A 17296-nucleotide genomic window follows, 5' to 3' on the forward strand; every position below is an offset into this window, starting at 1 on the left:
TTTAGAGTGCCCATTCAAATTAGCATTCCAGGCCAGGACCTCCTGTAAAATCCATTCTCCATTGATCTGCCAGGAAGCAAGCATGTCCCAGGTGGTGGCTGACTGAGACTCTTAAAAGAGCAAGTCCACAGGTCCTGCCTGTTTATTTCACTTAAGTCCTTTAGTTATCCCAGGTAATAGTTTTCAAGTACTCTATGATATAAAGAATCAAACAGGTTTTTCCCCCAAGTGAAAAGGCAAAGAAATAATCAGGTTAGCCAGAATCTCATGTATTTGCTTGCACCCCACTGGTTCTGCCTAATCAAATCAGGTCTATTAGCACTGATCGACTAGGGTCACCTCTAATTAGCACTAGATTTTATCTGCATTTGGAGATGTTTAGGCAGATTTATTTTAATTACATCAGAACGAACTAAGCTTGAGTCTTGAGACTTTAATTGTCACAACTGTCTGCCCGGATGTTTTGTTCCAAGAGGGAAGTTGATGGAGCCAGGAGCCAGGCTGACATCATCAGCTGTGTATTTAATTAAAGCAAGATGAAGCGCAGGCAGTCTGAAAAGGACGGTGTTGGGTCACAGCCTTCCCATCCAGACACAGAAAGGCTACACCACTCATGAAAACTAAGGAGCTAAAGACTAAGACCTCCCCACTCATCTGGCAGAAGGACCCCCTTTCCTGTTGTCCAGGAAGGCAAACACTCCTGTATGAACCTCTAGTTTCTCCATGAGCCTTAAGACTCACATGGAAGGAGAATCAACAACTACCACCTCCTAAGAGCCAACAGGCTACAGATCCCTTAGAATAAAATAAAACACTACATAAGCCTTCACAATGATGAACAGCCCACACATTCACAGTTTCCACCAGATGTACTGGCAACTAGCTTCCTCCCATGGATGTCCATGTGACCCGAGATTTCATGTAATAGCCAAAAGCTTGCTTTAATGTGACAGTAGGTTTCTGTGCTCTGGTATCAACATCAGATTGCATCAAGTTTTGATGGTTCCTTTATTTGAAGTACTTCTGACAATAAAAATTTTTCTCCCTAGGAAAAAGGAAGGGAGGGAGGGAGGGAGCGAGCCTGATGGTGGGTTTGTGATGTAACATATATTCAAGCAAGTTCTCCCACTTGAGACCACAAAGGGAATAAAGTGGACCCAGAATCTGGGTGGTTCTTTCCTTAGTTTCTTCTCCCCAAAAATCAGTCTTCTCCTGGTCAGGGAGGACAGGGGCTATGTCTCATTTACCTCTATCCCTGAGGCTTTCCCCTGCTATATTAGGTGATTAAACCAAAGAACAGGATGCAATAGATCTTGTGCCTTATTTTTAAGAAATGAGAAAACTTCATGATCTAAAAAGCAGGAAAAATGTGAACAAAATAAGCAAATTTTAAAATGTGAGCAACATTAATAAGCCCGGATAAAAACCAAGAAAGCACAGAATAGGAGTTTTCTTTCATATCAGGATTTGCCCTCAATAGACTGTCAATCAACCTATTCAAGGAGTGTCAGGAACCTAAGCCTTTGTGGCAACATTAGTCGGGAACTCATTTCACTCTGGCAGGAAGTTCTTATTTCCCAACTAGGTCTTTCCAAGAGATCTAGTAGTCAACTGTGTGTGGACTTCTAATGGCTCTGAAATGAATCTGTGTCACTGCTGAGGTCACCACACAGTGGGGAAAAGACAGAGGAGCCATTTGTCAGATCCCAAGAAAATTATTAAACAAATCCCATCAGTCAAGATAGCTGGAGGCAGAGAAATGAAATACAGGGGGCATACAGAGAAAAGAGGAATCTATCCTGCTACCATCCCAACACCATCTTAACTTTCAGTTTTTAATGACAGTTCTTGACAACGATAAGCATACTGCATCAGCAGCACTGCTGAAGTTCCACTTGAGAAATCAGGTGGTGTTTGCTTTTGTCTCCTCTTCAAGTCTCTTCTTCTCTGTCTAGTACTACCTTGGTCTGTTAAATTGACTGATCCAGTTGTTACTATAAGCCACTGTACAAGCCCCTGTCCCAACCAGTCCCCACAAAGTCACAGTTCCTTCCTGAGAAACCACCCCCTGATAGTAGAGGGCCTTCATATATTATCAATATCACACCTCAAGACAGCCATCCCATCTCTGGTTAGGGAAGCCCAATGCTCACCTTTGGGTAAGGGCCAAAAGGGGCACTGCTCATCGCCTGAATTCCTCTACCCATTCCACAGTGTTTCTCAAAGTTTAGAATACATCAGAATCACCTGGAGGACATGTTAAAACATAAACTACTGAATCCTACCCCAAAATTTCTGATTCAGTAGGTCTGAGGTGGGGCACAAAAAAGCCTGCACCAAATTCCCAGATGATGCTAATACTTCTGATCTAGAATAATTTGAGAACCACTGCAATAAATTAATGAAAAACAAGAAAGTCAAGCAACTGCTGCTTCCAGTTTTTTAAAAATATGACAGCCCCCAAATTAATGTAGAGCCTAGAGCTTTTTATATGTATAAAACAGCTGCCAAAATCCTGAAGTGTTTGTTTTGTTGTATAAGCAACCAGTTGTGATTTTGCACTCAGCCACAAAGCAGGAGTGTAGTGTTTTGTTTTGTTTTGTTTTTCATTAACTTGAGGATTTGTTTCACGTCTGTATTACCGTTTTACAGTTTCTAATTACTAGGCTGTGAAGTGCCAAATGGTCAACAAGCTTCCCTATTGTTATTCAGGTGCACCAACTGGTGCAGGCTCTCAACAGCGCCTTGTTTTATGAGACTACTGGACAACACAGTCGATGCCTGTGGATACGGATACTCACATATTACTCTAACAGGAACACAAATTAACCACAGAAACACAACCTATACCAATTAACTAATCTTTCCAAAGCATGAGCACTTCTGGCCGTATTTCCTTGTCAAGAGTCCTGTTATCTGACTGCACAGTTCATAAAGCTCACCTCTAACACTTTTCTTTCTGGTTCTTTAAAACACACAGCCGGCATCATCAAATACCAAACCAGAACACCTCAGTTAATGAGTGAACTGAAAATATAAAGACCATAGAATTTAGGTCAGTTTGAAAGGAGAGACATCACAGATAAGAAAAGATACCATAAGTATAGCTATGCTGACTGTTAACTCCCAACCTTTTCCCCCAAGGAGTTGGACATGAACCCTGGAAATGGACTGCTTGGTTTGAATCTTACTCCCATCACTTGATTTCAGTATTGTATATAGTCATAAATTATGGAACCTCTCTGGGCATCAACTTTCCATATGTACATTGAAGGCAGTGATAGCACAGATACTTTATCAGGCTCCCTGGAATATTAAAAGACATAATCCATGTAAAGTGCTTGTTACACAGTGCTGAGCACATTTTAAATAGCTTACTATTTAGTAAGCTTTAGGTATCATTATTGCTTCCTGCGAAACTCTAGAACAGAATATGAAAGGGTCTGCGTCCTCCTTTCCCCCAGGGCATGCCAACAAACTATGGAGAGGAGGACAGCTATCCTTAATCCCAAAGCGACCAAGCAAGACTGGGAGAAGCTTGTGTGGAAAGCAAATCAAGGACACTTTAAAAGAGAGAAGGTGTGAGCGGGTTTATAAAAAATAGGCTCGCCAGGCAAAATGGGTGGGAAGAGCAGAGATGCTATGGAGAGAAAAAACAATCAGGGCTGTCTGACAGCTAGTAAGAGCATCTCTCAAAGTCCACCAGACCAAGGTCCCAAAGCATCTGAGAACTATTAGCACAGAATACAGAAGTTTTACAAATTTCTCCTAACCAGGTCCAATTTTCTCCTTCTTGAAATTCTTCCCCCAACCTCTTCCAATTTGGAACTGTCTCAAAAGAAATAGATACTAAGTTGAAGCAAGAAGGTCTCCTTCATAGAGTGGGAAGAAGAGGCCCAAAGGAACTAAATTGGGCTGTTGCGAAGGACAAGGCAGACTAGGTGAGCCTCAGGTCAGAGGGCCGCAAGAGTAAAGTTCATGAGGACAAAATGAACACACATTCCTCTAGTAGCTATTTCTTAGAAAGACAAGTGGGCAATCAAGAATCAATAAAAGTAAAAAGCGTCCTATTCCTCCTCAAAGAGCATGGGCAAAAAAAAATTTTTGTGAGCATATGCATGCACGTACAGAGAATTAAATTCTTAGTACGCTTAGAGAAAATTATGTTTCTTGCTTCAGATGTGTGTACTCTGCTGTGCTCTAAAACTCAAGAGTGAGAAGTGTTCTGTCAATGACCCTAGCTCTTGAAAATACAAGTGCTATACAGGAAGAGAACAGTGCACACTTGATACAGAGTAGGGTTGAAGAGAGATATTATCTTCATCCAAAGGGCTAGCTGTGCTTTTCTTCCCAAAAGCAAATCAAAACCATTCATCTATCGTCACCATTCTTCAGATTGCATGTCTGTCTACACCTGAAATTCTCTTTAGTCTTTGGGGAAAGGACACAAATGAAGGTTTGCCCATCAGAAAGGTTAAATAAAGAACTAACAACTCATTTCTTGGCCAAAGAATGAGCAGAGCCTACATGGGGGAATATTATTGGTAACAAGGCTCTATCAAGAAAAAAGGCCCTACTCCACAGCAGCACTGAAAGTACCTAGGCCAGAGTCACCTCAGACCCTCAGATGCAGAAATCTTCTCTTGGTTATTCACCCAGTAGCCAGATGAAACATCAGATACCTTACTTTTTGCTTGTGAACCAGTTAACTTACAGAATCTGGTTCTGTAAGTTACTACAGAATGGATGGACACTCAGCTCCTAGCTGAGGCAGTATGCACCTGATTTTCAAAAATGGGAAAAAAAAAAACCCATTTCCCACCTCACTGGAGGCCAATCCAGTACATAATGATCACTTACCCGTCTTGAAGTTGCCTGTATCTAACTAAACTACCTTTAGTAAAGGTCTTTATCAAATTTACTATTTTGTCCCATAGTTCCTTCAGTCTTCACTATGGATGCAGTAAGCATATAGTCAGAACTGGATGGTGCCAGTTTCTTCTATTTCTTCCTTTTTTCCAAAAGGCATTAAATCTATAATAAAATTTGATGTAATTTATATGCCTTTGTAAAACTTAGCCTGCCCATAAATTCACATATTTAAAAAAAAATCACATGACAAAAAGGATGTTTACTTCAGAAAAATATGGTCACTGTAGACATAGTCAACAGCCAACTCACACTTATAATAAAACTAGAAACATGCCCAGGAATTCACAGATAAAGATGTCTCCAGCTCCCAAGTTCCAAGATTCTTTATTTTACTCTCAACATCTAGCTGAGTGTTTCAACTATACCATATACTCAGCATATGATTCTTAATGTCAGCCTCTAAAATGGATACAGGCTGTTAAGAGATGATTTCATAAAGCCTAAAAAATAAAGTTCCCACCCATCTATCCACCCCCACATCTGCCACAATGATAGAGCAGCTGATTTTACAACTATTAACACACATCACTCCTGACTCTCCCCAAATCGTGGCAGGGGGCAGAATCCCTGACACAGATACTAACAGCCACGAGGCCAAAGGGCAGCCAAGAGACAAACCATTTTTCTATGTGGAATGCTCCCTAGGTATCTACTTTCAAATTATTTAGAATAACTTGCCCCAAACCAAAATAACCAACCTATTTTAAGAAAGTTCACCTTAAGGGCCAGAGACCACCACAGAGTGTATAAGGCAATGTTGCTTTATGCAGATCTGAATTCTTCAATAAGATTAACTTACCTAATAGGATTTAGGGATGCAATAAAGGCCATTATGGGTCTCCTACAAGCTAGAGGCTCCAAAGGCTTTAACCATTTGATTTAATCCAATCTGGCCTAATCTAATCAAGGCTGTCTCCCAGTATTCTGTCAGTGGACTTTGAGTAGTGATCTTAAAAATGAAGGAAAAACATCCATTCAAATTACACCCCAAAGACCAATTATATATTAGCCTTTACCTAGAAATTGGTACAGACCTGACAACAATGTGTGTGTGGGTCTTTTGCCTTAATTTGCTAGTTTATATGATCTACCTAAGCTAAGAAATGATTGCACTATCTACATTTTGCTTAAATTTTAATTAAACTGCCCAAGAAAATTTCACAGGTTGATTAGTAACCTTACTCAAAAACCCACACCTCCCTTATTAATTCTCTGGAAGAGGAGCAAAGTTCCAATTCACCAGCAAACTCTCTGTGCAGATAGGGGTTGAAAGCCAAGACATAGTGGAGAGATTCTCCTTGACTGACAGTCCACGTTTTTGTGCATGGTGATTTCTGTCCCCTAAGAGGCTGCACTACCTCCAGATACCTAGCACAAAGACAGAGGTCTACAGTAAACCCATGTCGGAGTATTACAGGTTCACCTGACCCCTTCAATTAACACACTAAAACAAGTAAGTCAGCTTATACCCCAAATCTGTATCGTCACACCAATCACCAAGCTTCTATGGGTTTAAGAAACCTAGAAAAGTTTCTTAGCTACACACACACAAAAAAGGAAATATCTCAGTAATATTTCTATATTAATATGGTGAAATGGTTAAAATGGTTTGATATATAGTGTTAAATAAATAATTAAACTTAATTTAACTTTTATTTGCTTTTTCAAAGTGGCTATTTTAATGCAGCATGTGTGGCTCAACATATTTCAATTGAACAGCACAGTTTTAGACAATCTGCCCACTTAGCTCCTCATAACAATGTCAAAGGGGAAGTACATATTTCATTTCATTAACTGTACAGGTCAAAGCCAGATGATAACCTTCAAAGTAAGAATAGAACAATCTTTGAACAAATATTTACTGAGGCCTCAGAAGGAATCGCAATAATGGATTGCAGTGCCCACTCAGGTACTAAATATCTAAACCTTAAATATGCTGTTTAACTTCTCTAAACTTAATAAAGGCTCATCCATCTGTAAAATGGAGAGGTTTCACAGATATCTTGTCCAAATTCATAGCTATCTCTGATTACCTCAAGACAGGAATATTCAGTTCTTCAAAGTGTACAGCCTGATTCTCAGCCCACAGAACTATGACTGCAATTACCAAATGCACACGACTTTGGGGAATTCTCCAGAACACACTAGCTCCAACAATCCAAAATATCTGGTTTCAAATATTAACCACTAAGCAAAATTGTCACCTTCCTACCACAAGAAATATGTCATCAGATTATGCTAATAGCACATTCGAACTCACCTGGCTAAGATAAAGCTGCTGTTCCCAAGAAATCAAGAGGTCAATTAGAGAGCCACAAAGGAAACACTGGTTATCAGAGGAAGGGTAGCTACCAAAGGTGTTAACCACAGAGGATGCACAACTTGTCAGAAATGTCCTTAGTATGTTTCAAGCCTTGTTCCCCACCAGTCACACCCAGGCAGCACTGTCCCTTTCACATAATACTGTCAGGGACAACACTGCCTCCAACACCTCCCTCTGAACCAAATCTGTATTCCCAGTGACCCATAACCTAATTAAATTTTAAGAAAAGCATTCAGGTTACAATATGTTACCCAGCAAACTTATGAGGAGACGGTGGCAGAGCCTCAGTTAAGGGCAGAAGATAAAAGAATAAGAAGAGTGGGCCCTCAAAGAACACAGCTTTGCACAGGATTCTAATACAGTACATTAAAAAAAAAACAAGGTAAGGCAAGGTAAGATAGAAGAAGTGAAAACCAGCATTTCACACAGTGAAACCCAAGAAACAAAAGCAAAGGACAGTGTAGGGCACAAGGAGCAATAAGCAACTCACTTTTAAAAGGCAAACAAAGAGGGTGAGTAGAGTCTCAAGGACTCTTCCAGGGCCCAGCACTCAGAACCCATACTTGATTAAATGCTCTGCTGTCACCCTCTTGAAGTTCTTAATTTTTTTAATAAGGGGTTCTGCATATTCTTTCTGCCCTAGGCCCTACAAATTATATAGCTTGTACTAGTGGTGAAAGATAGTGAGAAATCAAGCAGGGGCCTGATGGGGCTAAAATGGTGCAAGTCCTCATCTTTAAGCTCTGAGTGACTCAATGGCAATCCATGTTACCATGGTAGTGGCTCTCAACAGAGTACTTGACAATAGCCAGGGATCCTTATGGTAAGATTCTAAGTCAGTAGGCTGGGATAAGAAGTGCACTTTCAACATCAACAGGCTCCTGGGGATTTGAATGTAAGAAGTTTGAGCAATTGTACCTAAAAATTAAGATATATTAACGCTTTGTTATCTCTTACCGACAGAGAGTGCAGAGAAAGGCTCCCTTTAGCAAATGTGTCTTTCCCAAGCTCCTAACTGACTCCAGAAACTCAAGTGTCTGTAGATAGCTCTACACTTCTAAAAAGATTATCAGAGCACAATTTAGAGAAACAATATGTGTCAATAGCCCAATTTAATGAGTTAATCATCCCAGTGAAACAAAACTATGGTTTCTTTGCCATCTAACTTATATTCGGCTTCATCTCCCACCCCTTTCCCATTGCCTCCAACCTCCAATCACCCAAGTATAGTAAACTGGCCCACTTTGAATGGCTGAAATTGTGCCTCTATACAAGATCATGTGGGGAAAGGAAAAGGGCAGAGAAAGAAACTGAAAAAAATAACTTTATGGTATACTTCTTAGAACGTAATGTTCCTTTACTATTCTTATACCTACCTTGCTAATTCCCAGTGATCCTCCCAGATGTTGCTAAGGGTTGCCCTTCAAAACAGCTAGGACAGGGTTAGTTTCCCCTTACTATATACTCTCAAAGAGCCTATGATTATCCTGTCCATCCCTCATCTAATTATAACTATTCAGCTCTTGGGTCTGACTTATTTCTTTAATAATTGTGTCTTCTGCAGACAGCTACAAAGCATCAAGAACTCTGTGTAATTCACAAATTCCTACTCCTCAGCACCAAATAGTGCTTAATAGATATGTGAATGAATGAGAAAGGTTACAACTTTGGGGTCAGCCATAGGAAGGGAATATAGCGACTCTTTGTTTATGGAGCAAAAGGGAAAAAAACAAGTATATTGATGAGACTCTGACAACATAGCAAACCAAAGAGGCACAACTAGACCAAGCGGTTTCGTCCCCTATCTCCACTCTTTAATGGTCCTGGGATGGTGTACACCTGATATTCTGAAACACAAAGCTCTGTCTAAGAGGCAAAAAAAAATTTAAAGCAGGTAGTTTGAAACCTAACTCTTTGGTCTGTAGAAGCCTCCTTGCTCCCCACATACCTAGAGAGGAAGACAAACTCCTTTAAGGAAAAAAAAAATGTTTCCCACTTACTCAGGAAAACCAGAGAGGTCCAAAGCACCTAAAAGTCTGAGACAAACTGTAAACACGTTAAAAAAATAAAAAGGCTTATTCTCTAATAGCACCATGTAAACACAATAAGAGGAGACATTAAAAGAGCTCAGTGCAGTGAGTGCCATGGAAAATGACCAATTTCACTCTTCTGCCACCATTTTAAATCCAGTCCCATACGAAGCTCCTCCCCACATGCTGCCAAGACTCCAACCACACCTACCACCCCAAGCAGATAACACTGCCCCCATGGAGGAGGACATGAAGGAGAATAGCAACACAGAGCAATTCGCAGAGGGATCCAAGATCAATATGAGCAAAAATCAACAGGATTACAGTAAAATGTTTACTGGAGGCCTGAACTGGGATATAAGCAAGAAAGATCTGACTTACTATTTGTCTCTATTTGGGACCATTAAAACAGATGCAGTCACTGGAAGATGAGGAGGATTTGGATTTGTGTTTTTCAAAGATGCCACTCGTGTGTTGATAAGATTTTGGAACTGAAAGAACACAAACTCGATCTCAAATTGACAGACCCCAAAAGGACCAATGCTTTCAAAGGGAAGGAACCCATCAAAAAAGGTTTTTGTGGGTGGATTGAGCCCAGTTACTTCTGTTGAAAACATTTAAAATTATTTTGGAGACTTTGGAGAGATTGAAAATAACTGAACCTCCCATGGATACAAAAACAAATGCAAAAAGTAGTTTTTGTGTTATTACATCTACAGATGAAGAGCCACTAAAGAAATTGTTAGAAAGTAGGTACCATCAAATTGGTTCTGGGAAGTGTTAGATCAAAGTTACACAACCCAGAGATGTATACAGGCAACAAAAGCAACAAAAAGAAGAAGAGGTGCTGCAGGTGAAGGGTAAGGTGGTACTAGGGGTGGTGGCCAAGGTCATGGCCAAAACTGAAACCAAAGATTTAATAACTATTTATGATCAAGGATATGGATATTACAGTAGTGCCTATGGTGGTGATGCAAACTATAGTGGCTATAATTATATTGGGTATAACTATGGGAACTATGGGTATGGACAGAGATATGCAGACTACAGTGGCCAGAGAGAACTGACAGCAAGTTGTCTCAAGGGAATGGCAATCACCAAAACAATTATCAGCCATACTAATAAAGGACACTGGAGAAAGGAGGAGATTGCTAAAGTAATCCATCCTGCAGGACAACACTGAAGATTAGTCTTCTGTTGATCTAAGATAATTATTTTGTAAAAAGACTTTCCACCGCACAAGTATATAGACGCCAATTAGTTTTGTTTTCACTTTGTCTTTTGCTGTGTTATCATTCAATGTGAATTTGTGTTTATACAAAATTTTTTTAAAGATTTTATTTAGTTATTTTTAGAGAGAGGGAAGGGAGGGAGAAAGAGAGGGAGAGAAACATCAATGTGTGATTGCCTCTTGCATGCCCTCTACTGGGGACCTGGCCCACAACCCAGGCATGTGCCCTGACTGGGAATCGAGCTAGCAACCCTTTGCTTCTTCACAGGCCAGCACTCAATCCACTGAGCCACACCAGCCAGAGCTATACACATTATATTTGTATGATTTAATGTTAAACCTCAAATAAATGATTCCTTATATGAAAACAAGTGACCAATTTCCATAAGTCCCTTCCCTTTATTCCTTCATGGGTGCCAGCCTAAAAACTGTTCCTGCCTACTTATTTAACTTCCTTTGAGTGATTAAGGCCTTTCCCTAGCCATTCAACATAAATAGTGCTAAGTTCTTAATTAAAACCCACTATAAAAAAATGATGAACAACAAAATCCAGGTGCTGCATAATTTATTTACATTTATATAATACTTCCCCCAAGGAACTCAAGGCATTTTGCAAACTTAAAATCATCTAGCAGATATTAATCTTCACAAAACTCCCAGGGGAAAAATAATGTAAGGAGCATAATCAATAATAGGTCACTTACCATCATACTTGCATACCTATGGCATGAAAATCCAACAGTATACCACTAAAAATCTCTCTATGCCACAGATATGAACTAATTCAGAATATTATAGGTGATATTTTTGAGGACACCAACCCAGAAAGATGACTGCTCCACCACATTAAGAAAAATATGTCATTAAACCTTTCCTCACATCTTTTTACTCTATAACAGGAAAAAAATCCCATTCCACTCCAAAGTTAAATGGTCTAGAGCATCTTAAAAATACACCTTGTGGGGTGGCATGGGAAAGGGGGGTAGGAACTTACCAAATTCTAATACTCACTGTTGTCCTGAATCTCCTTAACCTAACCTCTCAGAGGAGAATCTGCATTTTAAATAAACACCTCAGGCTTTCCAAGGCCTTGAAAGGTATTGGTAATGTTTTGTTTCTTAAGCTAAGTAGGGAGTACATGAATTGGGGTTTATTTTTTTTCTTTTAACCGTTTTTATAATGTATATAATTTCTTTAGTGCCCTCCCTGAATTCTGTTCATGTAGACCAGGAACCATGCTTTGGGAACCTGTACAGACTACATCAGAATTTCCCTGGGTACTTTATAAAATACAATCCTGTTTTGGGTTGACTAGTGTCCCCACCAAAAAGAAAAAAAAAAAGACATGCTGAAAATTCATGAATGTGACTACATCAACCTAAAAAGCTTCTGCACAGCAAAAGAAGCCATCACTAAAACAAAAAGGCAACCAAACAAACAGCAGAAGATATCTGCAAATGATCCCTCCAAAAGGGGACTAATATCAAAAATATATAAACAACTCATACAACTCAACAAAATAACCCCAATTTAAAAATAGGCCTAAGATCCAAACAGGCACTTTTCCCAAGAAGACACACAAATGGCCAAGAGATATAGAAAAAGATGCTCAACTTCACCAGCTATAAGGAAAATGCAAATCGAAACCACAATGAGATACCACCTCAGACCTGTTAGAATGGCTATAGTCAACAAGAAATAAGAAGTGTTGGAGCAGATGTGGAGAAAAGGGAACCCGCATACACTGCTGGTAGAAAAGTAAATTGAAAAAGCCTCTACAGAAAACAGTACAGAAGGTCCTCAAAAAAATTAAGAACAGAGCTACCAAATGATCCAGCAATACCTCTTCTGGGTATCTACCTGAAAAATGTGAAAATACTTATCCATTAAGATATATGCACGCCTGTGTTCACTGTAGCATTATTCATAGTAGCCAAGACATGAAAACAATGGAAGCGTCCTGCAACTAAAGACTGAACAAAGAAAATTTGGTACATACATATAATGGAATACTACTCAGCCATAAAAAAAATGATGAAATATTGCCATCTGTGACAACATGGATGGATCTCAAGTGTATCATGCTAAGTGAAATAAGTCAGACAAAAAAAAAGGACAAGAACCATATGAATTCACTCATGTGGTATATAAAACAGAAAGCAACAAATAAAACAAACAAACAAGCTCACAGACACAGGAAACAGTATGGTGGTTACTAGTGAGGAAGTGAGTGAGGGGAGGATGAAAAGAGTAAAGGGGCTCAAATATATGGTGACAGAGCAAGACTAGCCTTTGGATGATGAACACACAAAGCAATAACACAGATAATGTATTATATAATTTTAAATCTGAACATATAGATTATTAACCAATGTTATTCCAATAAATTTAATTTTAAAAGATACATTGAAATCCTAATTCTCAGTACCTCAGAACCTTATTTGAAAACAGGGTTTGCTACAGATGTAACTCCTTAAGATGAGGTCATACTGGAATAGGATGGGCCCCTGATCCAATGTGCCTCATGTCATAAAACAACAGCCATGTGACCACTGAGACACACGGGGGGGAACACCATGTGATGATGAAGGCAGAGATTAGAGCCAAGCAGCCACAAACCAAGGAAAACCAAAGACTGCCAACAAACCAACAAACCTCCAGAAGCCAGAAACAGGCAAATAAGGATTACCCTACTAGGTTTCAGAGGGAGCATGGCACTGCTCACATGCTGATTTTCAGACTTCTAGCCTCTAGTACCATGAGAGAACATATTTCTGTTGCTTTAAACAACCCTCTCTGTGGTGATTTGTTAGAGCAATCCCTGTCCTAAGAAACTAATACAAACCCCTACCACCAATGGTATTGGAAGTGCCAAACGATCTGATATAATTTTGAGAAATCTACTGTAGGATCTAAAACCCTAAGAACATTTGTGCAGGAAAATACCTCTAAATAACCTCATTGTTTTTGAAGACGAAAAAATTGACAGAAAAAGACAAACACCTTATGATTTCACTCATACGTGGAATCTAATGAACAAAGTCAACTAGCAAGCAAAATAGAGACAGACTCACAGATGGAGAGCAGGATGACAGCAATGGGTGGGAGAGTTAGGGGGTGGAGGGATCAAGCAAAAAAGGAAAAAGGGCTCATGGACATGGACAAGAGTGTGGTGACTGTGGGGGGAGGAAGGTGTAAGGGAAATAAATGGTAATGAAAAAAATACCAAAAAAACCCAGTTTCACAATGAATCTCAAATTCTCATCACTGAAAAAGTAAACTATTAATCTGGTAGTGACAGTAGTTTAGGAACACAATAAAATATCTGAAAAAAGGTGAGACACAAGACAGGTCCGTTTCTCAGTGAACAGAGAAGAGGTCAGGGACTAAAAACAAATATAAACAAAGAAAGATAGCCTGGCCTTCTGGCTCTGTAAAAGGAGATAGGAAATACCCTCAGACACATGATGCTGCCCAAGAAAGTTTTAAAGAAACTATCTGTGAAACTTTTCCCACTAGCCTCAGTTATTGGCTTCTGTTCTGATTATTTAATTAAAAGGTTCAAGAGAAACCTGATCTGTGCCTGGTTTGGTATAACCATATTTGCAAAGAGCTAAAGCTATCTGGTTCCACTATCCATCCATCCATCCTTTTAAGTGACTGACTATAATCCACAGCAGACATACTTAGCAAACTTTAAAATACAGACTCTCAACATTGTTACAATTAAGTCACTCTAAAATGTCATGAAAAGCAATCTAGTCCCATTAAAATCTTCACACTCTCATTAAAAAAGCACTTAACAGACTTGAAAATGTTCCTAATACATTATTTAAAGACACAAGATGTACAGTGACTAAAATCCTTGTATAAGGAAGAACAGTAGCAGCCTACTTTTTTTTAAATGGGCAAATTTGTGTCATAATTGGGTAATTGGCAAGCTGCAGGTAGCCGTCAGGTTGTAATATACTGGTTTTAAAAAGGCTTGGGGGCCTCCCACTCCTCTGAAATGCCAGTCCACCCAGGAACTCTCAGCATGAAATCTTAGCTAATGGTCCCTCCTGCTTCTTTCCATGACTTCCAAGCCCAGGAAGGAGGGAAGAGGAAGAATGGAGAAGGGCAAAAATCCAGACCATTTCAGCAGACACCATCAGACCACTACTCATCACTATAAAGTCCCGACCTCTAATCCATTTGGTCTCCTCCCATTCAATTAAGGGCCAGTGCTATTCATGTGTTGCCATTCAGGGAACTAAATGTGTTTTCGCAGGTCCTAAGTGCCCTAGAAGAACAGCAAGAGCCCCAAGCTGGAAGTCTTTTTTCCACTCCTCTCTTTCCTTAGCCCTGCCAAAATTCCCCAGAATCCACCTCTAACTAGGAAGCTCAGATTTGAAAAAAAAAAAAAAGATTTTATTTATTTATTTTTAGAGAGGGGAAGGGAGGTAGAGAGAGAAAGAAACATCAATGTGTGGTTGCCTTTCACGTGGCCCCCACTGGGGACCTGGCCCACAACCCAGGCATGTGCCCTGACTGGGAATAGAACCTGCAATGCTTTGATTCACAGTCCGCGCTCAATCCACTGAGCTACGCCAGCCAGCGGAAGCTGAGCTTTGAACAATAAGGGAGTTGGACACTTGACTCCTAAAGCAACTATACAGTCATTTCAATAGAGAAACGGCACATGCAGGCACAGGTATTTCAGGCTGAACCCAGTGGGTTTCATGGGTCAAAATTTGTTTAGTGTTTCTTCCAATGAAATTTCTGAAAATGTTGAGTTTGTATAAAAGATAAGATTTATGACTCCTGTTTCCTCTCCTCCACATGATTTGATATCAGTGCACAAAGCCCTCAGCCACTGAATCTAAAAAATGAAAGGAAGGGACTTCTTAAATTCTAATATCCGCCCTCTAAACCACTATTGAGTCCTTAAGTTCCAAAAAATAAAAATAAAAATAAAAATAAAAAAGAAACCCTTCAATGCTTGGTAATTTTGACTGTAATTATTAAAAACAAATAAATTTTATATGGCTTAGAAATATTTTTAAAACCCCTGTTCAAGAATTCAAGATGTTTTCTATCAGAAGGAAGACAATGAGATTCCTTGGATCCTTCTCCATCCCTATCACCTTACTTCAAATATATCATGATACTATTGCTGGTATGATAAATGAAACTGAATAAATATATGTAACAAGTTAATCATTCCTCCATAATTAGTCAAATTGTCATTCAGTGAGTACCTATATTACGTACTTAAAGCTTTATGTAATTATTTCATTCTTTTTAGAAAGAGGTGACTATCTCAATTTAGTGAAAAGAAGCAAGTTTACCAAAGTCAGAAAAGTAGAAAACTGGGGGAAGGGTACTAAGCTCTCTACATCTTGATCTATGAATGCATAAATTAACAAACAAATGAACAAACAACTGAATTTCAAAGATTAAAAAAAAGGGGAGACTCAGGAATAAGAAATTAAGAATTCACTATATAAGTTCCTACCACTGAGGCTTTTCAGGAGCAACATTTTGTTTTCATTAAGTGTTCCTGTTTGGCAGTCTAACAACTGTGCTTAAAAACCAAGGGCATTATGGCTTAGATATCACTTTCCTCAGAAAAAGAAAAAGTCTGGACGCCTTCCACAAATAGTTTTCAGTAAAGCTCAACAAAGAATGGGAATGGTTGCAATTAAACACCCTTCTCCCTGGCTCACTGGCTGCCAGGGGGGTCACTGCCATCCTACAACCTTTGCACTTAGTTATTATCTCTTGCTCTTGAAAGAGGATGGTGAGAAAAGGGGATTGTCTTGGCTCAGACATAACGGTACTGCCATAATGGAATACCACAGACTGGGTAAGTTTAAACAACAAACATTTACTTTCTCAGTTTTGGAGGCTACAAATCTAAGATCAAGGAGCCAGCATGGTCAATTTCTGATGAGAGTCCACTTCCTGGCTTGTGGATAGCAACCTTCACTCTGTACCTTCACATGGCAAAGGCAAAGTCACAGGGAGAGAGAGAGAAAGAAAGAGAAAGAAGAGAGGAAAGATGAGAGGGAAAGGGCTCTCACTCTGGTGCCTCTTCTTTAAGAGCACCAATCTCATCATGAGGACACAGCCCTTGTGTCTCATCTAAATCTAATAACCTCCCAAAGACCCCATCTCCAAATATCATCACACTGGAGGTTAGGGCTTCAACATATGAATGAGGGTATATAATTCAGTCTATGGCAGGGGACTTCTTCAAATTAACCTAATGCTGCTATTGGAACAATAGTTACAATCCTTCAACGAATACTTAATGAGCACCTAACATCTGTAGGTGTGGTGCTGGGTAGAGAGGCAGAAGAATGAAAAGATGTCAAATCTTACCTTCACTAATATCTGATAAGAGCATGGTACAAAAACACCAAAAGGCTGGAAGCTTTAAATGAACAAAAGTATTTTCAGTCGGTCAGTCAGTCAATGGTTATTGAGGCTCTAACATAAAGTAATATGTTGAAGCACAGATCCAAAAGAAGAAACAAACAAAAATTTTAAATATGGTTTCTGTCCTTCATATGTGTGGCTATGATCCTCACCTCCTGGTGTCCATGTCCTTCCCTTACATGATCCTCTCTCCTTGAGTGAGGGAGGTATCTGTGACTTGCTTCAAACCCATAGGATCCAGCAAAGATGACAGATATTCATGATTATGTGATTATATTACCAGACTGTAGAATCTACCTTGTCTCTTTCTTGTTGGCTATGAGAAAGTGAGCAGCCATGTGACAAGTAACTATAGGC

The 17296-nt window shown here is 39.5% G+C and overlaps 1 protein-coding gene and 1 pseudogene across 3 annotated transcripts in view; one reads left to right on the plus strand and one right to left on the minus strand.

The window, feature by feature from the left end:
* The window catches only part of AUTS2 (activator of transcription and developmental regulator AUTS2), a 1150881-nt gene that overhangs the window by 1092125 nt on the left and 41460 nt on the right, over window positions 1–17296 (minus strand). The gene's annotated exons all lie outside the window — the stretch shown is intronic.
* Window positions 9426–10407, plus strand: LOC123806327 (annotated as a pseudogene).

The sequence above is a fragment of the Phyllostomus hastatus genome, unplaced genomic scaffold, assembly GCF_019186645.2.
Source record: "Phyllostomus hastatus isolate PE091 unplaced genomic scaffold, TTU_PhHast_1.1 phas_scaffold_385, whole genome shotgun sequence".
NCBI classification, from domain to species: Eukaryota; Metazoa; Chordata; class Mammalia; order Chiroptera; family Phyllostomidae; genus Phyllostomus; species Phyllostomus hastatus.